The sequence below is a fragment of the Furipterus horrens genome, unplaced genomic scaffold, assembly GCF_987537825.1.
Source record: "Furipterus horrens unplaced genomic scaffold, mFurHor1.1.pri manual_scaffold_3, whole genome shotgun sequence".
Taxonomy (NCBI): domain Eukaryota; kingdom Metazoa; phylum Chordata; class Mammalia; order Chiroptera; family Furipteridae; genus Furipterus; species Furipterus horrens.
The window spans coordinates 99,973,714-99,990,945 of record NW_028327173.1 but is presented as its reverse complement, the minus strand read 5'-3'; positions in this window follow the sequence as shown (position 1 = coordinate 99,990,945).

Sequence of the window (17,232 nt, the reverse complement as noted above, 5' to 3'; positions counted from 1 at the left end):
CAAAAATTGATCCTCACAAAAATTGAAAATAGAAATACCATATCATTCAGAAATTCCACTCTGAGAATATACCTAAAGGAAATGGAAACACTAACTTGAAAAAAATATCTGAACCCTCATGATGATAGCAGTATTATCTATAACATCCAAGACATGAAAACAACCAAAATAATACCTATCAGTAGATGAATAAACAGAGAACTTCTCATATATATAGGCATTTTAAAAAGTGAGGAAGCCTTACTATTTGCAATGACATGGATGAACCTTGAAAGCATTATGCTAAGTGATATAAGTCAGACAGAGAAAGACATACACTTGGAGGGGAAGATGGCGGAGGAGTGAGGAGAGGCTGAGGTTTGAGGCTCCCGAGACCCGTCTGCAGTTTGGGCTAATTGCAGACAGAACATCTCACTGAGCAGGTGGACACTGGAAGGAGTCGAGCCAAGGCACTGCTGGATTAGAGAAAAACCATCTGGGAACAACCTGTTTAGTGAGGATAGCGGAGGAAAAGGGGACGAAACGGGATTCCTGACTGGGGCGGCTGCCCGAGCTGTGGCTGGAAGGACACAAAGGCTTTTTGGTGACAACAGGCTACCCCGAAGAGGAGTCGGGAGGAGAGCGGATCTCTGTCCGCTGGCAGAGAACGGGACTCGACCAAGTGGCATTGGCACTGAAGGACAGGAGACAGCGTGCTGCCGGGCTAGTGAGAACATAATTCTCCTTTATATTTTTCTCTAGTGGACGGTGGAGAGGGGAGGAAAGTTTGGGGGTGGTAGGCCATTCTTGAGGAGCGCAGGCACAGAGGCGCGCTCAACCACTCCCCAACCCTCACCTTGGGTCGCGGTGGCGCGCATAGGGGAGTGCTCTCACTCACTAGCCAAGGTGCGCGGGGCCATGAGTCCAGGCGTCCCTCGGACACTCCCCGACGGACATAAGATCAGTGCCCCAACAGGCACAGGGAGGGCCCACTGAATACGCAGAGGACCGTGCGCAGATACCCCTAGACAGCTCCCGTGGGTGCCGGGCCCCAGGCCGGAAAGCAGACCACTAACACAGGCTCTGTTTGTGCCCACCAACACAGGTGAGGGAAGGCGGGCGGCTGCGGCTCTGGAACAGTGAGGGGCAGCGACTCACAGACGCTCACTTCCACTGAGCACAAGTGTCCGAAGCCCCACACTAAAAGGCCAGAGACCAACTCCTGGAGCTCGGCTCAGAAGGACTAAGGGCACCAGCACTCGAGCACGAAAACACCTCAGCCCGGGGACAATAGGCGCCAATCGCGGGGCAAGCTCTCGGCCACACCGCCCAAGCAGGGGCTCGCGCGCAAGGACACCTCAGCTGGCTCCAGCGGGCAGCAAGGGAGCGTGCCGTGCCGGCAACCAAGGGCGTGCACCATTGCTGCAAGAAACAAGAACCTCTGAACTGCCACACTAGACCAGCTGTGGACGCAGAAAAAGAAGGCGACACACCAAGGCTAAAATGGACATCTCCACAAAAGAATTCGAGATAAAGTGGATAGAGTGACTCTCAATCAACAAGCCAGAAGGAATATCCTCAAAAAAATATCTGAAATATAACCACACAGCATATACAAACGATATAAAAGGTACCCCAAGAACATCAGGCTAAGGAGATCAAAGAGACTGCACCACTGAAACCCCCAGATCTACCATAAAAAATCTCATACCACAAAGGTGGGAAGACAAAGCAGACAAATCCAAATAACAAAAACAAACAAGAAGAACCCAACATGGTAAGACGCAGAAACAACCTCTCAATGAAAAAAAAGAGGAATCCCCAGAAAGAGAGGTAGATGGAATAGACATAGCCCAAATGTCTGACACAAAATTCAAAACTATGGTGGTGAAGAAGCTCAATATGCTCGAAAACCTCAAAAACAACTATGACAACCTCCAAGGAAGTTACCAACAGCTCCAAGAATATTACAGAGAACCTGCAGAGAGCTACACCAGCATAAAAAAAGACATAGAAACGATCAACAAGAACCAGGAAGAAATGAAGAATGCAATCTCTGAAATGAAAAACACAGTAGAATCAGTCAAAAGCAGATTAAACGAAGAAGAGGATCGGATTAGTGAGTTAGAGGATAATGTAGGTCATAATTCTCAAATGATACAGGAAAATGAAAAAAGATTGAAAAAATATGAACAAGATGTAAGGGAATTACAGGATAGCATTAAAAAAATCATATCAGGATCATAGGAATAAGAGAGGGAGAAGAAAAGGAGCACGGAATCGAAAAACTGACAGGAGAAATAGTGACAGAAAATTTTCTGAACCTGATGACAGAAAAAGTTATACAAGTCCAAGAAGCACTGAGAGTTCCAATAAAGAGGAACCCCCAAAAACCCACTCCAAGGCACTTCATAGTTAAAATGGCAACATTTCAAGACAAAGAGAGAATCCTAAAAGCAGCAAGAGAAAAACAGCAAATAACTTACAAGAAAGCTCCAATAAGGCTATTGACCGATTTCTCAACAGAAACATTACAAGCCAGAAGGGAATGGTCAAAAATATTTCAAGCAATGAAAAACAAAGGGGAGACTTCCGGCCAAGATGGAGGCTTAGACGGACACGCTAGGTCTCCCTCTACAACTATAGAGGAATACAACTACTTCAAAACAAAGGATAACTAGAAATTCCAGAAAATAAAAATACACGGAAGTCCAACATATGAAGTTATAAACCAGCGGTGCCATTTGGGCAGGTAAGAGTTAAAGTGGGCAGGCGAGGAGTCCGGGCTACGCAAGCCCCTGGCGGTGCGCGACCCCGGCGAGGAATCCCGGCGGCCAAGTCCCTGGCGGTGCGCGACTCCGGAGCTGGGGAGAGCGGCCGCCGCATCGCCTTGAACAGTGAGGTCCAGGGGGACGGGAGGACGGATCCTGGTCTCCTAGCTGAATAACTGTGTGAATCCATCTTGGACCCCCGCCCCCAAAGAAAGCACCGCAGGGCTGCGAAATAGGTCGCGGACAGGCAGGCGCCGGTCGCTAATTTGTGACGCGTACACAGGCACTGCCCCCGACAGCCAGCCCAAGAAAACAAAACGCATCTGTCAAAATGAGGCAGGCAACTTTAGAAATACCGGTAACACAACTCACCAGGCAGCAGATAGAGAACCTGACAGATGAACAGATAAGAAACCTGTCAGAGGCTCAGTTCTGGGCCATTGTTATCAGGTGGCTTACAGAATTCACAAAAGAGCAGGAAAAAGATATGAAAGAAGCGAAAAAATTTCATAACGAAAGGAACAAAACTGCATACGAGACAGAAGGAAAGGAAATAAAATCCAGAGTTCATTTCAACAAACTGGAATATGGAGAAGGAACAAGCAGTCAACCAATGCAGCGAGAGGAAATGGGAAGCAACAATGAGAGGATCAGAAACCTCTGGGACAGCTATAAAAGGCCCAACATAAGAATCATTGGTTTGCCAGAGAATGAGGAAGATGAACTAGAACTTGAAAAATTGAGTGAAAATATAATAAAGGAGAACTTCCCAGACTTGGGGAAGGGAATAGACCTGCAGGTCCAGGAAGCAAGGAGAGTTCCCAAGAGACTGGATCCAGGGAGAACCACTCCAAGACACATTATAATCAAAATGTCAAAAATTAAAGATAAAGAGAGAATCTTAAAAGCAGCAAGAGAGAAGAAAAGAATTATGTACAAAGGGGTCCCAATTAGACTATCAGCTGACTTCTCAAGGGAAACCCTACAGGCAAGAAGAGACTGGCAAGAAATATTCAAAGTAATGAAAATCCAAAACCTACAACCACGAATACTCTATCCAGCGAAATTGTCATTCAGAATAGAAGGACAGAGAAAGTGTTTCCAGGACAAAATAAAACTGAAAGAGTTCATTAGATCCAAACCACTGTTATATGAGATGTTAAAGGGACTGGTTTAAAAAAACAGAAGCTAGGGAGATGAAACAAAGGCAAACTAAATAGGCAACGAGAGTGGAAAAGGAACTGTGGGTACGGGAAGCATATTGGGGGGAGGTCAACAGGGAGGGGGAATGGGGAAAGGGAGGGAGATGATATAGGAATTGGGGATCAAGGTAGGAGTGAATGGAATAGACGGAGAGAGGTTGGGAGGAACTGTATGCACAACTAATGGACATAATCTAAAAGGGAGGGACAACTGGAGGGAGGGGGGCCACCGGGTGGAGGGGAGCAGAGGGAAGGGAAATTGGCACAAATGTAATAATTTAATCAATAAAACACATTAAATCTGAAAAAAAAAAAAAAGAAAAACAAAGGCCTACAACCAAGAATACTCTACCCAGCAAGGCTCTCATTCAAAATAGAAGGTGACTTCAGTCTCTTGTTTATAGAAAAATGATTCGGTGGGGGAAGATGGCCGCGGAGTAGGGACAGTGTTCTCACCTCGCTCCTGTTAAGGAGAGAATCCAGGAACGAATGCAGAGAGGAGTGACTGACACCTCCACAAAAGACCTCTAGACAAGGTGGGCAGAGTGACTCTCAATCAACTAATCAGAGAAAAATATCCACCAAAAAATAGCTGAAATACAACCAGACAGATTAAAGAAATATCATCAACGACAACACAGATGGAGATCCAGGAGGGCGGAGGAGTAAGTGGAAGCTACACTAACCTCCTCCCAGGACCAGCCAGTGCTGACTCAGCCCCAGTAAAACAGACAGACCATTCCCCTCCAAGTGGCATCATACTAAGGGGAAATAAAAGCCCTGCCTACAGGAATTAAGCTGCCACACCTACGGCCCTTAAGCCTGATAGCCAATCACAGATTGAATATATTAACAACTAAAGAAGAGAGACAAAGGCAGTAGATCACTGGAAGTCCCCAATAGGCTGCCTAGGGCCAGTCTGGTACATGACCTGACGATACCAGAGGCAGATCCAGGAAGAGCAGATCATTCCAAGAGCACCAACAAACAATAGGAATCACAAAAATGGGGAGACAGAGAAACAGCCCCCCATCAAAAGGAAAGGTAGAATCCCCAGAGAGAGTGCTAAATGAAATAGAGGGGAGCAAAATATCAGATACGGAATTTAAAACATGGATTATGGAGAAGCTAAATGAGATCAGCGGAAACTACAAAGAACTCCAGAAAAACTACAAGGAACTCACAGAGAATTACACGAGCATGAAAAAGGATATAGAAGCTGTCAATAAGAGCCAGGAGGAAATGAAGAATACGATCTCTGAATTGAAGAACACAGTAGAAGGAATTAAAAGCAGGCTAGAGGAAGCAGAAGATCGGATCAGCGAGCTGGAGGACAATGTAGACAAAAACTCACAGACAGTGCAACAAAATGAAAAAAGACTGAACAAGACTGAAGAGGTTCTAAGACAGCTGCAGGACAACATGAAACGTAATAATACCCGTATCATAGGAATTCCAGAAGGAGAAGAAGAAGAGCAAGGGATAGAAAACCTCTTTGAAAAACTAATGACAGAAAACTTCCCTCACATGACGAGAGAAAGAGTCACGCAAATCCAGGAAGCACAGAGAGTCCCAATGAAGATGAACCCCAACAGGCCCACCTCAAGACACATCATAATTAAAGTGCCAACATTCAAAGACAAAGAGAGAATCTTAAAAGCAGCAAGAGAGAAACAACTAATAACATACAAGGGAGCTCCAATAAGGCTATCCCCAGATTTCTCAGCAGAAACACTACAAGCCAGAAGGGAATGGCAACAAATATTCCAAGCAATGAAAAACAAAGGCCTACAACCTAGAATACTCTACACAGCAAGGCTCTCATTCAAAATGGAAGGCGAAATGAGTTTCTCAGACAAAGGAAGACTAAAAGAATACATCTCCACCAAACCAGCAATGCAAGAGATGCTAAAGGGTCTGCTTTAAGAAGATAAAGAAACAGAGAGAGACAGAGAAGAACACGACTACAAAGGGGAAAAATGACAATGAATAAGTACTTATCAGTAATAACCTAAAATGTAAATGGATTAAATGCTCCAATCAAAAGACATAGGGTAGCTGAATGGATTAGAAAGAATGACCCACATATATGCTGTCTACAAGAGACCCACCTTAGAACAAAAGATCTACACAGACTGAAAGTAAAGGGATGGAAAAAAGTATTTCAAGCAAATGGACATGAAAAAAAAGGCGGGGTAGCAATACTTATATCAGACAAAACAGATTTCACAGCAGAGTCCATAAAAAGACACAAAGAAGGGCATTTCATAATACTTAAGGGAAAAATCCATCAAGAAGATATAACCCTTATAAATATATATGCACCAAACTTAGGAGCACCCAAATATATAAGGAATATTTTGAAAGATTCCAAGAAAGATATAGACAGCAACACACTCATAGTAAGGGACTTTAACACACCATTGTCAACAATGGACAGATCTTCAAAGCAAAGAAACACCAAAGATATTGAGGCACTGAAAACACTTTAGATCAAATGGACTTAATCGATATATATAGAAGTTTTCACCCCAAAGAAGCAAAATATACATATTTCTCAAGTGCACATGGAACATTTTCAAAGATAGACCACATGGTAGGACACAAAACAAGCCTCAATAAATTCAAGAAAATTGAAATTATATCAAGCATCTTCTCAGATCACGATGGCATAAAATTGGAAATCAACCTCAAGGAAAAAACTCAAAAACATTCAAAGTCATGGAGAATGAATAACATGCTATTAAATAATGAATGGGTTAACAATCACATCAAGGAAGAAATCAAAAATTTTCTGGAAACCAATGATAACGAACACACAACAACCCAAAACCTATGGGATACAGCGAAAGCAGTCTTAAGAGGAAAGTTCATAGCAATACAGGCCTACCTAAAAAAGCTAGAAGAATCTCTAATAAAAAATTTAACCCTACAGCTACAAGAACTAGAGGAAGAACAACAAGCAAAACCCAGATCAAGTAGAAGGAAGGAAATCATCAAGATCAGAGCAGAATTAAATGACATAGAGACTAAAGTAACAATTCAAAAGATCAACAAAAGTAGGAGATGGTTCTTTGAAAAGATAAACAAAATTGACAAGCCTTTAGCCAGGCTCATCAAGAAAAAAAGAGAGAGGACACAAATAAATAAAATTAGAAACGAAAGAGGAGAAATCACAACTGATACAACAGAAATACAAAGGATTATAAGAAATTATTACGAACAACTGTATGGCAAGAAATTTGACAACCTAGAGGAAATGGACAAATTCCTGGAAAACTATAGTCTTCCCAAACTGAATCAAGAAGAAGCAGAAAGTCTGAATAGACCAATAACAGCTAGTGAAATTGAAGCAGTAATCAAAAAACTCCCAACACACAAAAGCCCAGGACCGGATGGCTTCACAAGTGAATTTTACAAAACATTTAGGAAAGAACTAACTCCTATCCTCCTCAGACTATTCCAAAAGATACAAGAAGAGGGAAGACTCCCAAACTTGTTCTATGAAGCCAGTATAACCCTAATTCCAAAACCAGGTCAAAACACAACAAAGAAAGAAAACTACAGGCCAAAATCGCTGATGACCATAGATGCTAATATCTTCAACAAAATATTGGCAAACCGGATCCAGCAACACATTAGAAAGATCATACACCACGATCAAGTAGGATTCATCCCAGGGATGCAAGGATGGTTTAATATTTGCAAATCAATAAACGTGATACACCACATAAACAAAATGAAAGACAAAAACCACATGATCATATCAATAGATGTGGAAAAAGCATTTGATAAAGTACAACACCCATTTATGATAAAAACTCTCAGCAAAATTGGAATAGAGGGAGCATACCTCAACATAATAAAGGCCATATATGAGAAACCTGAAGCCAACATCATACTCAATGGGCAAAAACTGAGAGCATTCCCCCTGAGATCAGGAACAAGACAAGGATGTCCGCTCTCTCCACTCCTATTCAACATAGTCTTGGAAGTTCTAGCCACAGCAATCAGACAAGAAAGAGAAATAAAAGGCATCCAAATTGGAAAAGAGGAAGTAAAACTGTCATTATTGGCAGATGACATGATAGTGTACATAGAAAATCCTTTAGACTCCACAAAAAAACTACTCAACCTAATAAGTGAATTCGGCAAAATAGCAGGATACAAAGTCAACATGAAGAAATCGAAGGCATTTTTATACACCAACAATAAAAACTCAGAAATAGAAACTGAAAGAAAAATCCCATTTACCATAGCAACAAGAAAAATAAAATACTTAGGAATAAACTTAACCAAGGAGGTAAAAGACCTGTGCAAGAAAACTACAGAACACTTAAGAAAGAAATTAAGGAAGATACAAATAAATGGAAGCATATACCATGCTCATGGATGGGAAGAATCAACATCATTAAAATGTCCATACTACCCAAAGCAATTTATAGATTCAATGCAATCCCTATTAAAATACCAGCAATATATTTCACAGACCTAGAACAAATACTTCAGAAATTTATATGAAACCAAAAAAGAGCCCGAATAGCCACAGCAATTTTGAGGAAGAACACAGTAGGAGCAATCACAATACCTGATATCAAACTATACTACAAGGCCACGGTAATCAAAACAGTCTGGTACTGGCATAAAAACAGACATATAGACCAATGGAACAGAATAGAGAGCCCAGAAATAAACCAAGGTTCATATGGTCAACTAATATTTGACAAAGGGGGAAAGAACATCAAATGGAGTGAAAAGAGCCTCTTCAACAAATGGTGTTGGGAGAACTGGACAGGGACATGCAAAAAAATGAAACTAGACCACCAACTCATACCATACACCAGAATAAACTCAAAATGGATCAAAGACTTAAATGTAAACCATGATACCATAAAAGTCCTATAGGAAAAAATAGGCAGGAAAATTTCAGATATCCCACGTAGCAACATTTTCACTGATATATCTCCTAAGGCAAGGGAAATAAAGGAAACAATAAACAAATGGGACTACATCAAACTAAAAAGTTTCTGCTCAGCTAAAGAAAACATCAGCAAGATGCAAAGGAAACCAACCATATGGGAAAATATATCCGCCAATGACATCTCAGACAAGGGATTGATCTCCAAAATATATAAAGAACTCATACGACTCAACACCAAGAAGACAGACAACCGAATTAAAAAATGGGCAAAGGACCTGAACAAACACTTCTTCAAAGAAGACATACAGAGGGCCCATAGACATATGAAAGTATGCTCAACATCACTAGCCATCAGAGAGATGCAAATAAAAACCACAATGAGATACCACCTCACACCAGTCAGAATGGCCATCATCAACAAATCAACAAACAACTTGTGCTGGAGAGGATGCGGAGAAACGGGAACCCTGGTGCATTGCTGGTGGCAATGCAGACTGGTGCAGCCACTGTGGAAAACAGTTTGGAAATTCCTCAAAAAACTAGAAATGGAACTGCCTTTGGAACCAGCAGTTCCATTGCTAGGATTATATCCAAAAAATCCTGAAACACCAATTCAAAAGAACCTATGCTCTCCAATGTTCATAGCAGCACTATTTACAATAGCCAAGTGCTGGAAACAACCTATATGCCCATCTGTAGATGAGTGGATCAAAAAACTGTGGTATATTTACACAATGGAGTTCTATGTAGCAGAAAGAAAGAAGGAACTTCTACCATTTCCAAAAACATGGATGGAACTAGAGAAAATTATGCTTAGTGAAATAAGCCAGGCAACAAAAGAAAAATAAGTTATGCTGTCACCTATTACAGGAAACTAATGAACAACACAAACAAATGAGCAAAATTGAACCAGAGGTATGTAAACAAGAAGTAGACTAATAGTAACAAGGGGGGAGGGGGAAGGGAGTGAAGGGGGTAAGAAGGGGAAGGGTCAAGTAAAAAAAAATGTATGAATGACCCACGGAAATGGGCAACTGAGTGGATACTGAATGTGGGGGAAGGGAGGGGCAGGATGCAGGGAAGCAAGAGGGGTAAAAAAGTGAGACAACCGTAATGGAAAAACAAACAAAAAAACTTTTTTTAGTGGGGGAAAAATGAAAATATGAAGAATGGAAATGCCAGTTCAGTGAATATTAGGACAAAGATTTTCCTTCACATTATATATTTTTCTCCCTATTTGATCCGTCCAGAGTTTGGCATTCTAAACAAGTAAGTAATGACATAAGTTCCTTTGCATAGAACTAATAAGACCAGTTGTTAATAGAGGTCCTTTTTTTTTTTTTTTTGACCAAGTCTTCGACTAGAATGTCAAGCCTAAAGGAAACATACTTGGGCTCAGGTTGTTATCAAAAAGCCCTGAGGAACTGGGAATGACTTTCGAAGGTAATAAAAGCCCACGAGATAAAAGGCCTGGTACCATGGTTGGTTGTGCGGTCCACAGCAATCTTTCCAGGGAAGGAACGAAGGTCGTTTTCCTGAAAGATGGCTAGAAGGGTCCTTAAGGCACAATGGAAAACCAGAAGGACTTGGAAAAAACAGGTGTTTACAGGCAAAGATGAATGCCAGATATGTGGCTCAGGTTCTGTGCCCTGAAGAACAGACTGAGGGTCACCCCAAATATTCCTTGGGTAAGTTCCAGCAAAGGAGAACTAAAGATCACAAGTGATCATTTGCTGCTCTTGTTATGTTTATGCAAATGAACCGGATAAATTAAAAATGGACTTAATGTAGTCCCTTTAAAGAAAAGGAGGGTAACCTTAGGGAGAAAAATCATTATTCAAGGAAAATCACAATGATCAATAGTAGAGTATAAAATAGGGCAACTAACCGTCTTAAAAGTTTCTTCTCATTTAAAACATGGTTTCACTTGAAAATTAAACCATGTCGACTTCCGGCCAAGATGGAGGCTTAGACGGACACGCTAGGTCTCCCTCTACAACTAGAGAGGAATACAACTACTTCAAAACAAAGGATAACTAGAAATTCCAGAAAATAAAACTACACGGAAGTCCAACATATGAAGTTATAAACCAGCGGTGCCATTTGGGCAGGTAAGAGTTAAAGAGGGCAGTGCTATTTGCGGTCGCACCTGGACAGTGGCGGGGCAGCGAGGAATCCCGGCTGCACAAGCCCCTGGCGGTGCGCGACTCCGGCGCTGGGGAGAGTGACCGCCGCATCGCCTTGAACAGTGAGGCCCAGGGGGGCGGGAAGATGGATCCCGGTCTCCTAGCTGAATAACTGTGTGAATCCATCTTGGACACCCGCCCCCAAAGAAAGCACCACAGGGCTGCGAAATAGGTCGCGGACAGGCAGGCGCCGGTCGCTGATTTGTGACGCCAAACGGCGCCGGTCGCTGGGTCATTATGAGTACACAGGCACTGCCCCCGACAGCCGGCCCAAGAAAACAAAACGCGTCTGTCAAAATGAGGCAGACAACTATAGAAATCCCGGTGACACAACTCACCAGGCAGCAGATAGAGAACCTGACAGATGAACAGATAAGAAACCTGTCAGAGGCTCAGTTCTGGGCCATTGTTATCAGGTGGCTTACAGAATTCACAAAAGAGCAGGAAAAAGATAAGAAAGAAGCGAAAAAATTTCATAACGAAAGGAACAAAACCGCATACGAGATAGAAGGTGAGAAAAAATCCAGAGTTCATTTCAACAAACTGGAATATGGAGAAGGAACAAGCAGTCAACCAATGCAGCGAGAGGAAATGGGAAGCAACAATGAGAGGATCAGAAACCTCTGGGACAGCTATAAAAGGCCCAACATAAGAATCATTGGTTTGCCAGACAATGAGGAAGATGAACTAGAACTTGAAAAATTGAGTGAAAATATAATAAAGGAGAACTTCCCAGACTTGGGGAAGGGAATAGACCTGCAGGTCCAGGAAGCAAGGAGAGTTCCCAAGAGACTGGACCCAGGGAGAACCACTCCAAGACACATTATAATCAAAATGTCAAAAATTAAAGATAAAGAGAGAATCTTAAAAGCAGCAAGAGAGAAGAAAAGAATTATGTACAAAGGGGTCCCAATTAGACTATCAGCTGACTTCTCAAGGGAAACCCTACAGGCAAGAAGAGACTGGCAAGAAATATTCAAAGTAATGAAAATCCAAAACCTACAACCACGAATACTCTATCCAGCGAAATTGTCATTCAGAATAGAAGGACAGAGAAAGTGTTTCCAGGACAAAATAAAACTGAAAGAGTTCATTAGATCCAAACCACTGTTATATGAGATGTTAAAGGGACTGGTTTAAAAAAACAGAAGCTAGGGAGATGAAACAAAGGCAAACTAAATAGGCAACGAGAGTGGAAAAGGAACTGTGGGTACGGGAAGCATATTGGGGGGAGGTCAACAGGGAGGGGGAATGGGGAAAGGGAGGGAGATGATATAGGAATTGGGGATCAAGGTAGGAGTGAATGGAATAGACGGAGAGAGGTTGGGAGGAACTGTATGCACAACTAATGGACATAATCTAAAAGGGAGGGACAACTGGAGGGAGGGGGGCCACCGGGTGGAGGGGAGCAGAGGGAAGGGAAATTGGCACAAATGTAATATTTTAATCAATAAAACACATTAAATCTGAAAAAAAAAAGAAAGAAAATTAAACCATGTCTATGATATCATCAAAGATATTCAAGTTGCAGGCAAATAGAATTTCAAGGGCCTTGCAATTGGATGCCTTCCCAATAAGACAGTCTTACAGATTTAGAGACTTGTTTGTGGGTTATGTTACATAAATTAACACGTGTTTTCTGTTTTCAAAGGACATAAGGCTATGATCGCATTATCTGAGTGATTGTATGCATAAGCCTCACTTAATCCTCTCTGCAGCGCTGCCTCCTGAGACTCAACGGTTTGGCTGAACTAAATGTCTGGGTTGGTGAAGAATGGGGTGGTCTCTGGGCTTCACTTTAAAACTGGTTTCTCTTTTCTATCCTAATGGCTTGGACAGAAAAGGCCCAGAGGCCTGAGAGGGGGAAAACCTAAACTATTTCCCTCAGCCCAAACTAAATATAATGGGCAAAAGGGTTTTGGACAGGTGAGATGTGCCTAGCACACCTTCTTACAAAGAAGCCCTTTTTTTTTTTTTCCTAATATGGAACATTGAAAAATTAATCCCTGCCTTTTGTCATCTAGTAGTTATGGAGTGAATGATGTCTTTTAACCCTTTTCGCCAAATCTGTTGCCCCCAGAACACAATAAGGACACTAGCCTGTTAAATCAAGCACGTCGTTGTCCGGAGACAACCAACTGACCTGGAGTCTGCACGATCCTTCCCCATGTGGGAAGGCCACCCTCCCCTCCACACCCCCACTCTTATTAGGGTTTTCTGGACCCAAGGGTAGGTAGGACGACGACCATGTCCAGCTTGAAGCAGCTAGAGGAGCTTGAGACCTTTGCCCATTGTCCTTTACAAGATTACAAAGGGTCCTAATGTTTGAGAGGGGTGTGATAGTTAATTTTTACGAACCAGGGGTATGGACTTGGGGGGGATTGCTGGGGGAGGGTGGTGCTGGGTGGAGGGGAGCAAGGGGGAGAAAATTGGAACTGTTGTAACAATATAATCAATAAAAAACATTAAAAAAAAAAAGAAATACTCATCCAGACAGGGAGGAGGGGCAGAGCCAGGGTGGAGATGACATCGTGTGGTGGTGGCAGCAGCAACGGCAGGGCAGGGCAGAGGAAAACATAGTCACACATTTTAAAAAGTAGGGAGGGACACCTGGGGAGCACTCCCAGTGCCGGAGCAGACCACACAGCTCACAGTTCCAATGCAAGGGCAAATAAAGCCTTATTACTTCTGACTGTGCAAACCAGTGGGGGTTGGGGTGAAGGAAGACACTGCTAGTCTCTCAGTAAAGTCCACTTGTTTAAAGGGCCCTCATGGTCCTAGAACGTCTGCAGACCTACCCACTCTGGAACAATGGCCAGAACAACAGCTAGAGAGGCACCAGTCCCATACAGAAAGTGGGAAAAGTGCCTAGAAAAGGGGCGAGTGCTGAGCAAGCGTTATTGTTCCCTCTCAGACCCCTCCCCCACATATAGCGCCTGTACTGATGAATACCTGAGGCTCAGCCCCTTACAACATAAGAGGTGAGATAGCTCTACCTAAGGCCCAGAGACAAACAAACACAGGAGCCTGTCAAGATAAGAAGACAAAGAAGTATGACCCAAAAGAGGGAATGGATCAAGGTTCCAATGGAAGAACTAAGTGACAAGGAGGTAGTCAACCTAACAGACATAGAGTTCAAAACACTGGTGAAAAAGATGCTCACAGGGGTGACAAATATGCTTAAGTATGGCAAATGCATAAGGGAAGAAGTGAAGGCTATGCTAAAGGAAAATCCACACAAAACCAATGGTTAAGGGAAGGAAAGTTTCAAATCACTAATTTGGAACATAAGGAAATAAAAAACAGTCACCCAGTACAGAATAAGGAAACAAGAATTGAAAAAAATGAGGAGAGGCTTGGGAACCTCTGGGACAACTTTAAACATGCAAAAATCCGAATCATAGGGGTGCGAGTAGAAGAGGAAAAGCAAGAAATTGAAAGCTTATGTGAAAAAATAATGAAGGAAAACTTCCTTAATTTGATGAAAGAAATAGACATACAAGTCGAGGAAGCACACAGAGCCCCAAACAAGCTGGATCCATAGAGGATTATACCAAGACACATCATAATTAAAATGCCAAGGTGAAAGATAAAAAGAGAATCTTAAAAGCAGCAACAGAAAAGCAGAGTTACTTACAAAGGGGTGCCTATAAGACTGTCAGCTGATTTATCAAAAGAAACTTTGCAGGCAAGAAGGGACTGGCAAGACATATTCAATGCAATAAAAAGCAAGACCTACGGTCAAGATTAGTCTATCTAGCAAAGCTATCATTTAGAATGGAAGGGCAAATGAAGTGCTTCCCAGACAAGGTAAAGCTAAAAAATTTCATTATCACCAAGCCATTATTATATGAAATGTTAGAGACTTATTTAAGAAAAATTAGATCAAAACTATGAACATTAAAATGACAACAAACTCACAACTATCAACAACTAAATCTAAAAAATAAAAACAAAATCCAACTAAGCAAACAGGCAGAATAGGAATGGAATCATAGGTATGGGGATCATTTGGAGGGTTATCTGCTTGGAGGGGGCAGGGGGAGAAACGAGGAAACCGTGCAGGGATTAAGAAGCATAACTGGTTAGTACAAAATAGACAGGGGGAAGTTAAGAATAATATAGGAAAGGGCAAAGTCAAAGAACTTATATTCAAGACCCATGACATGAACTAAAGGGGGTGGGATTTGCTGGAGGGAAGGGGGTAATGACTGGGTGGACGGGAGCAAAGGGAAATAAAAATAGGAGTACTGTAACAAGATAATCAATAAAATATACTAAGAAAAATAAAAAGAATGAAGGAAAACTTCCCAAATTTGGCAAACGAAATAAACATACAAGTCCACGAAACACAGAGTATCCCAAACAAACTAGACCCAAGGAGGACCATACCAAGACACATCACAATGAAAATGCCAATGGTTCAAGGTAAAGAGAAAACAGAGAGTTACTTACAAAGCGGTGCCTATAAGACTATCAGCTGATTTATCAAAAGAAACTTTGCAGGCAAGAAAGGACTGGCAAGAAGTATTCAATGTGATGAAAAACAAGAACCCACAACCAAAATTACTCTATCCAGCAAAGTTATCATTTAGAATGGAAGTGCAAGTGAAGTGCTTCCAAGACAAGGTAAAGCTAAAGGAGTTCATCATCACTAAGCCATTGTTATATGAAATGTCAAAGGGGCTTACTTAAGAAAAAGAAGATCAAAATTATGGACATTAAAATGATAACAAACTCAGGACTGTCAACAACTGAAGCTAAAAAATAAAAACAAAATTTAACTAAGCAAACCAGAATAGGAACAGAATCATAGGTATGAGGATCATTTGGATGGTTGACAACTGGTAGGAGGAAGGGGGAGAAATAGGGAAATGGTGCAGGGATTAAGAAGCATAATTGGCTGGTACAAAATAGACAGGGGGAATTAAAAATAATATAAGAAAGGGTGAAGTCAAAGAACTTATATGCACAACCCATGGACATGAACTAAGGGGGGTGGGATTGCTGGAAGGAAGGGGGTGCTTGGAGGAGGGGAGCAAAGAGAAAAAAATTGGGACTACTGTAACATAATTAATAAAATATACTTTAAAAAAGAGCGAGGGATGAGGAACTTAATCAGGTTTTAAGGGTTAGGAGATTCTTAATAAACTGACTTAGCAGGATCACAGAGATCCAATTGTGTGACAGAAACACCTGCATTCCTGAATTACATGTAATAGCCAGTATTCCTAGGAGGTGAACCAAGCCAGAGTGAAAAAACTTAGGGAAAATAAAAAACCTGTTATGTCTTAAGCCTCTGGGATTTTGTTTGTTTGTTTGTTTTGAGTTCTCAGACACCACAGCACATTTTTAGTGGATCACACCTGCCAAGGAAAATTCTTAAAGCAAAGACATTTTATTTCATTTCAATGCTCCCCACAGAACACCCTTGAAATATGACCTTGTAGTTTGCCACATAAAATCTCAGAGAATTGCAAAATTGATTTATCAAATAGCCTGCATACCCTTAGCACAATGGAATAAAAATAAAAATAAACAACAAACAGATACAAAAAAATAAAATTAAAATATAAAAAGATAGTTTATGTTGTGAGTCTATTCCTAAATTAAAGTAGCTATAGTTATATTAATGTGTTTTTCCCTTTTAAACTTTACACTAGACTTTAGTGATTAACACCCTGTTCTGAAACAGCATTGCAATTTTCTGAATCTGTCTCATTACTTAAAGTTTTATATACTTTTGCTTCACATAGAAGAGCTCCTTTTAATCAGTGAATAAATGGATAAAAAATATATGATATACACACAATGGAATACTGCTCAGTCATAAAAAGATAAAAGCCTGACATTTGTGACAGTGTGCTAAATGAAATAATTCAGAGATCAAAAAGACTAATACTGTATGATTTCACTCATATGGGGAATATAGAATAAAAACAAAATAAGAACAAACAAACAAAAAAAACTAATAAAAGCAGACTGTAGATTGGTGGTTACCAGAGAGGAAGGGGGTGGAGGTAAGGTGAAATGGTTAAAGGGAGTCAATTGTATGAAGATGGATGAAAACCAGAATTTCATTTGTGAGCATGATGCAGTATACACAGATGACAAATTATAATATTGTACACCTGATACTTATATAATGTTATAAACCAATGTTCCCACAATAA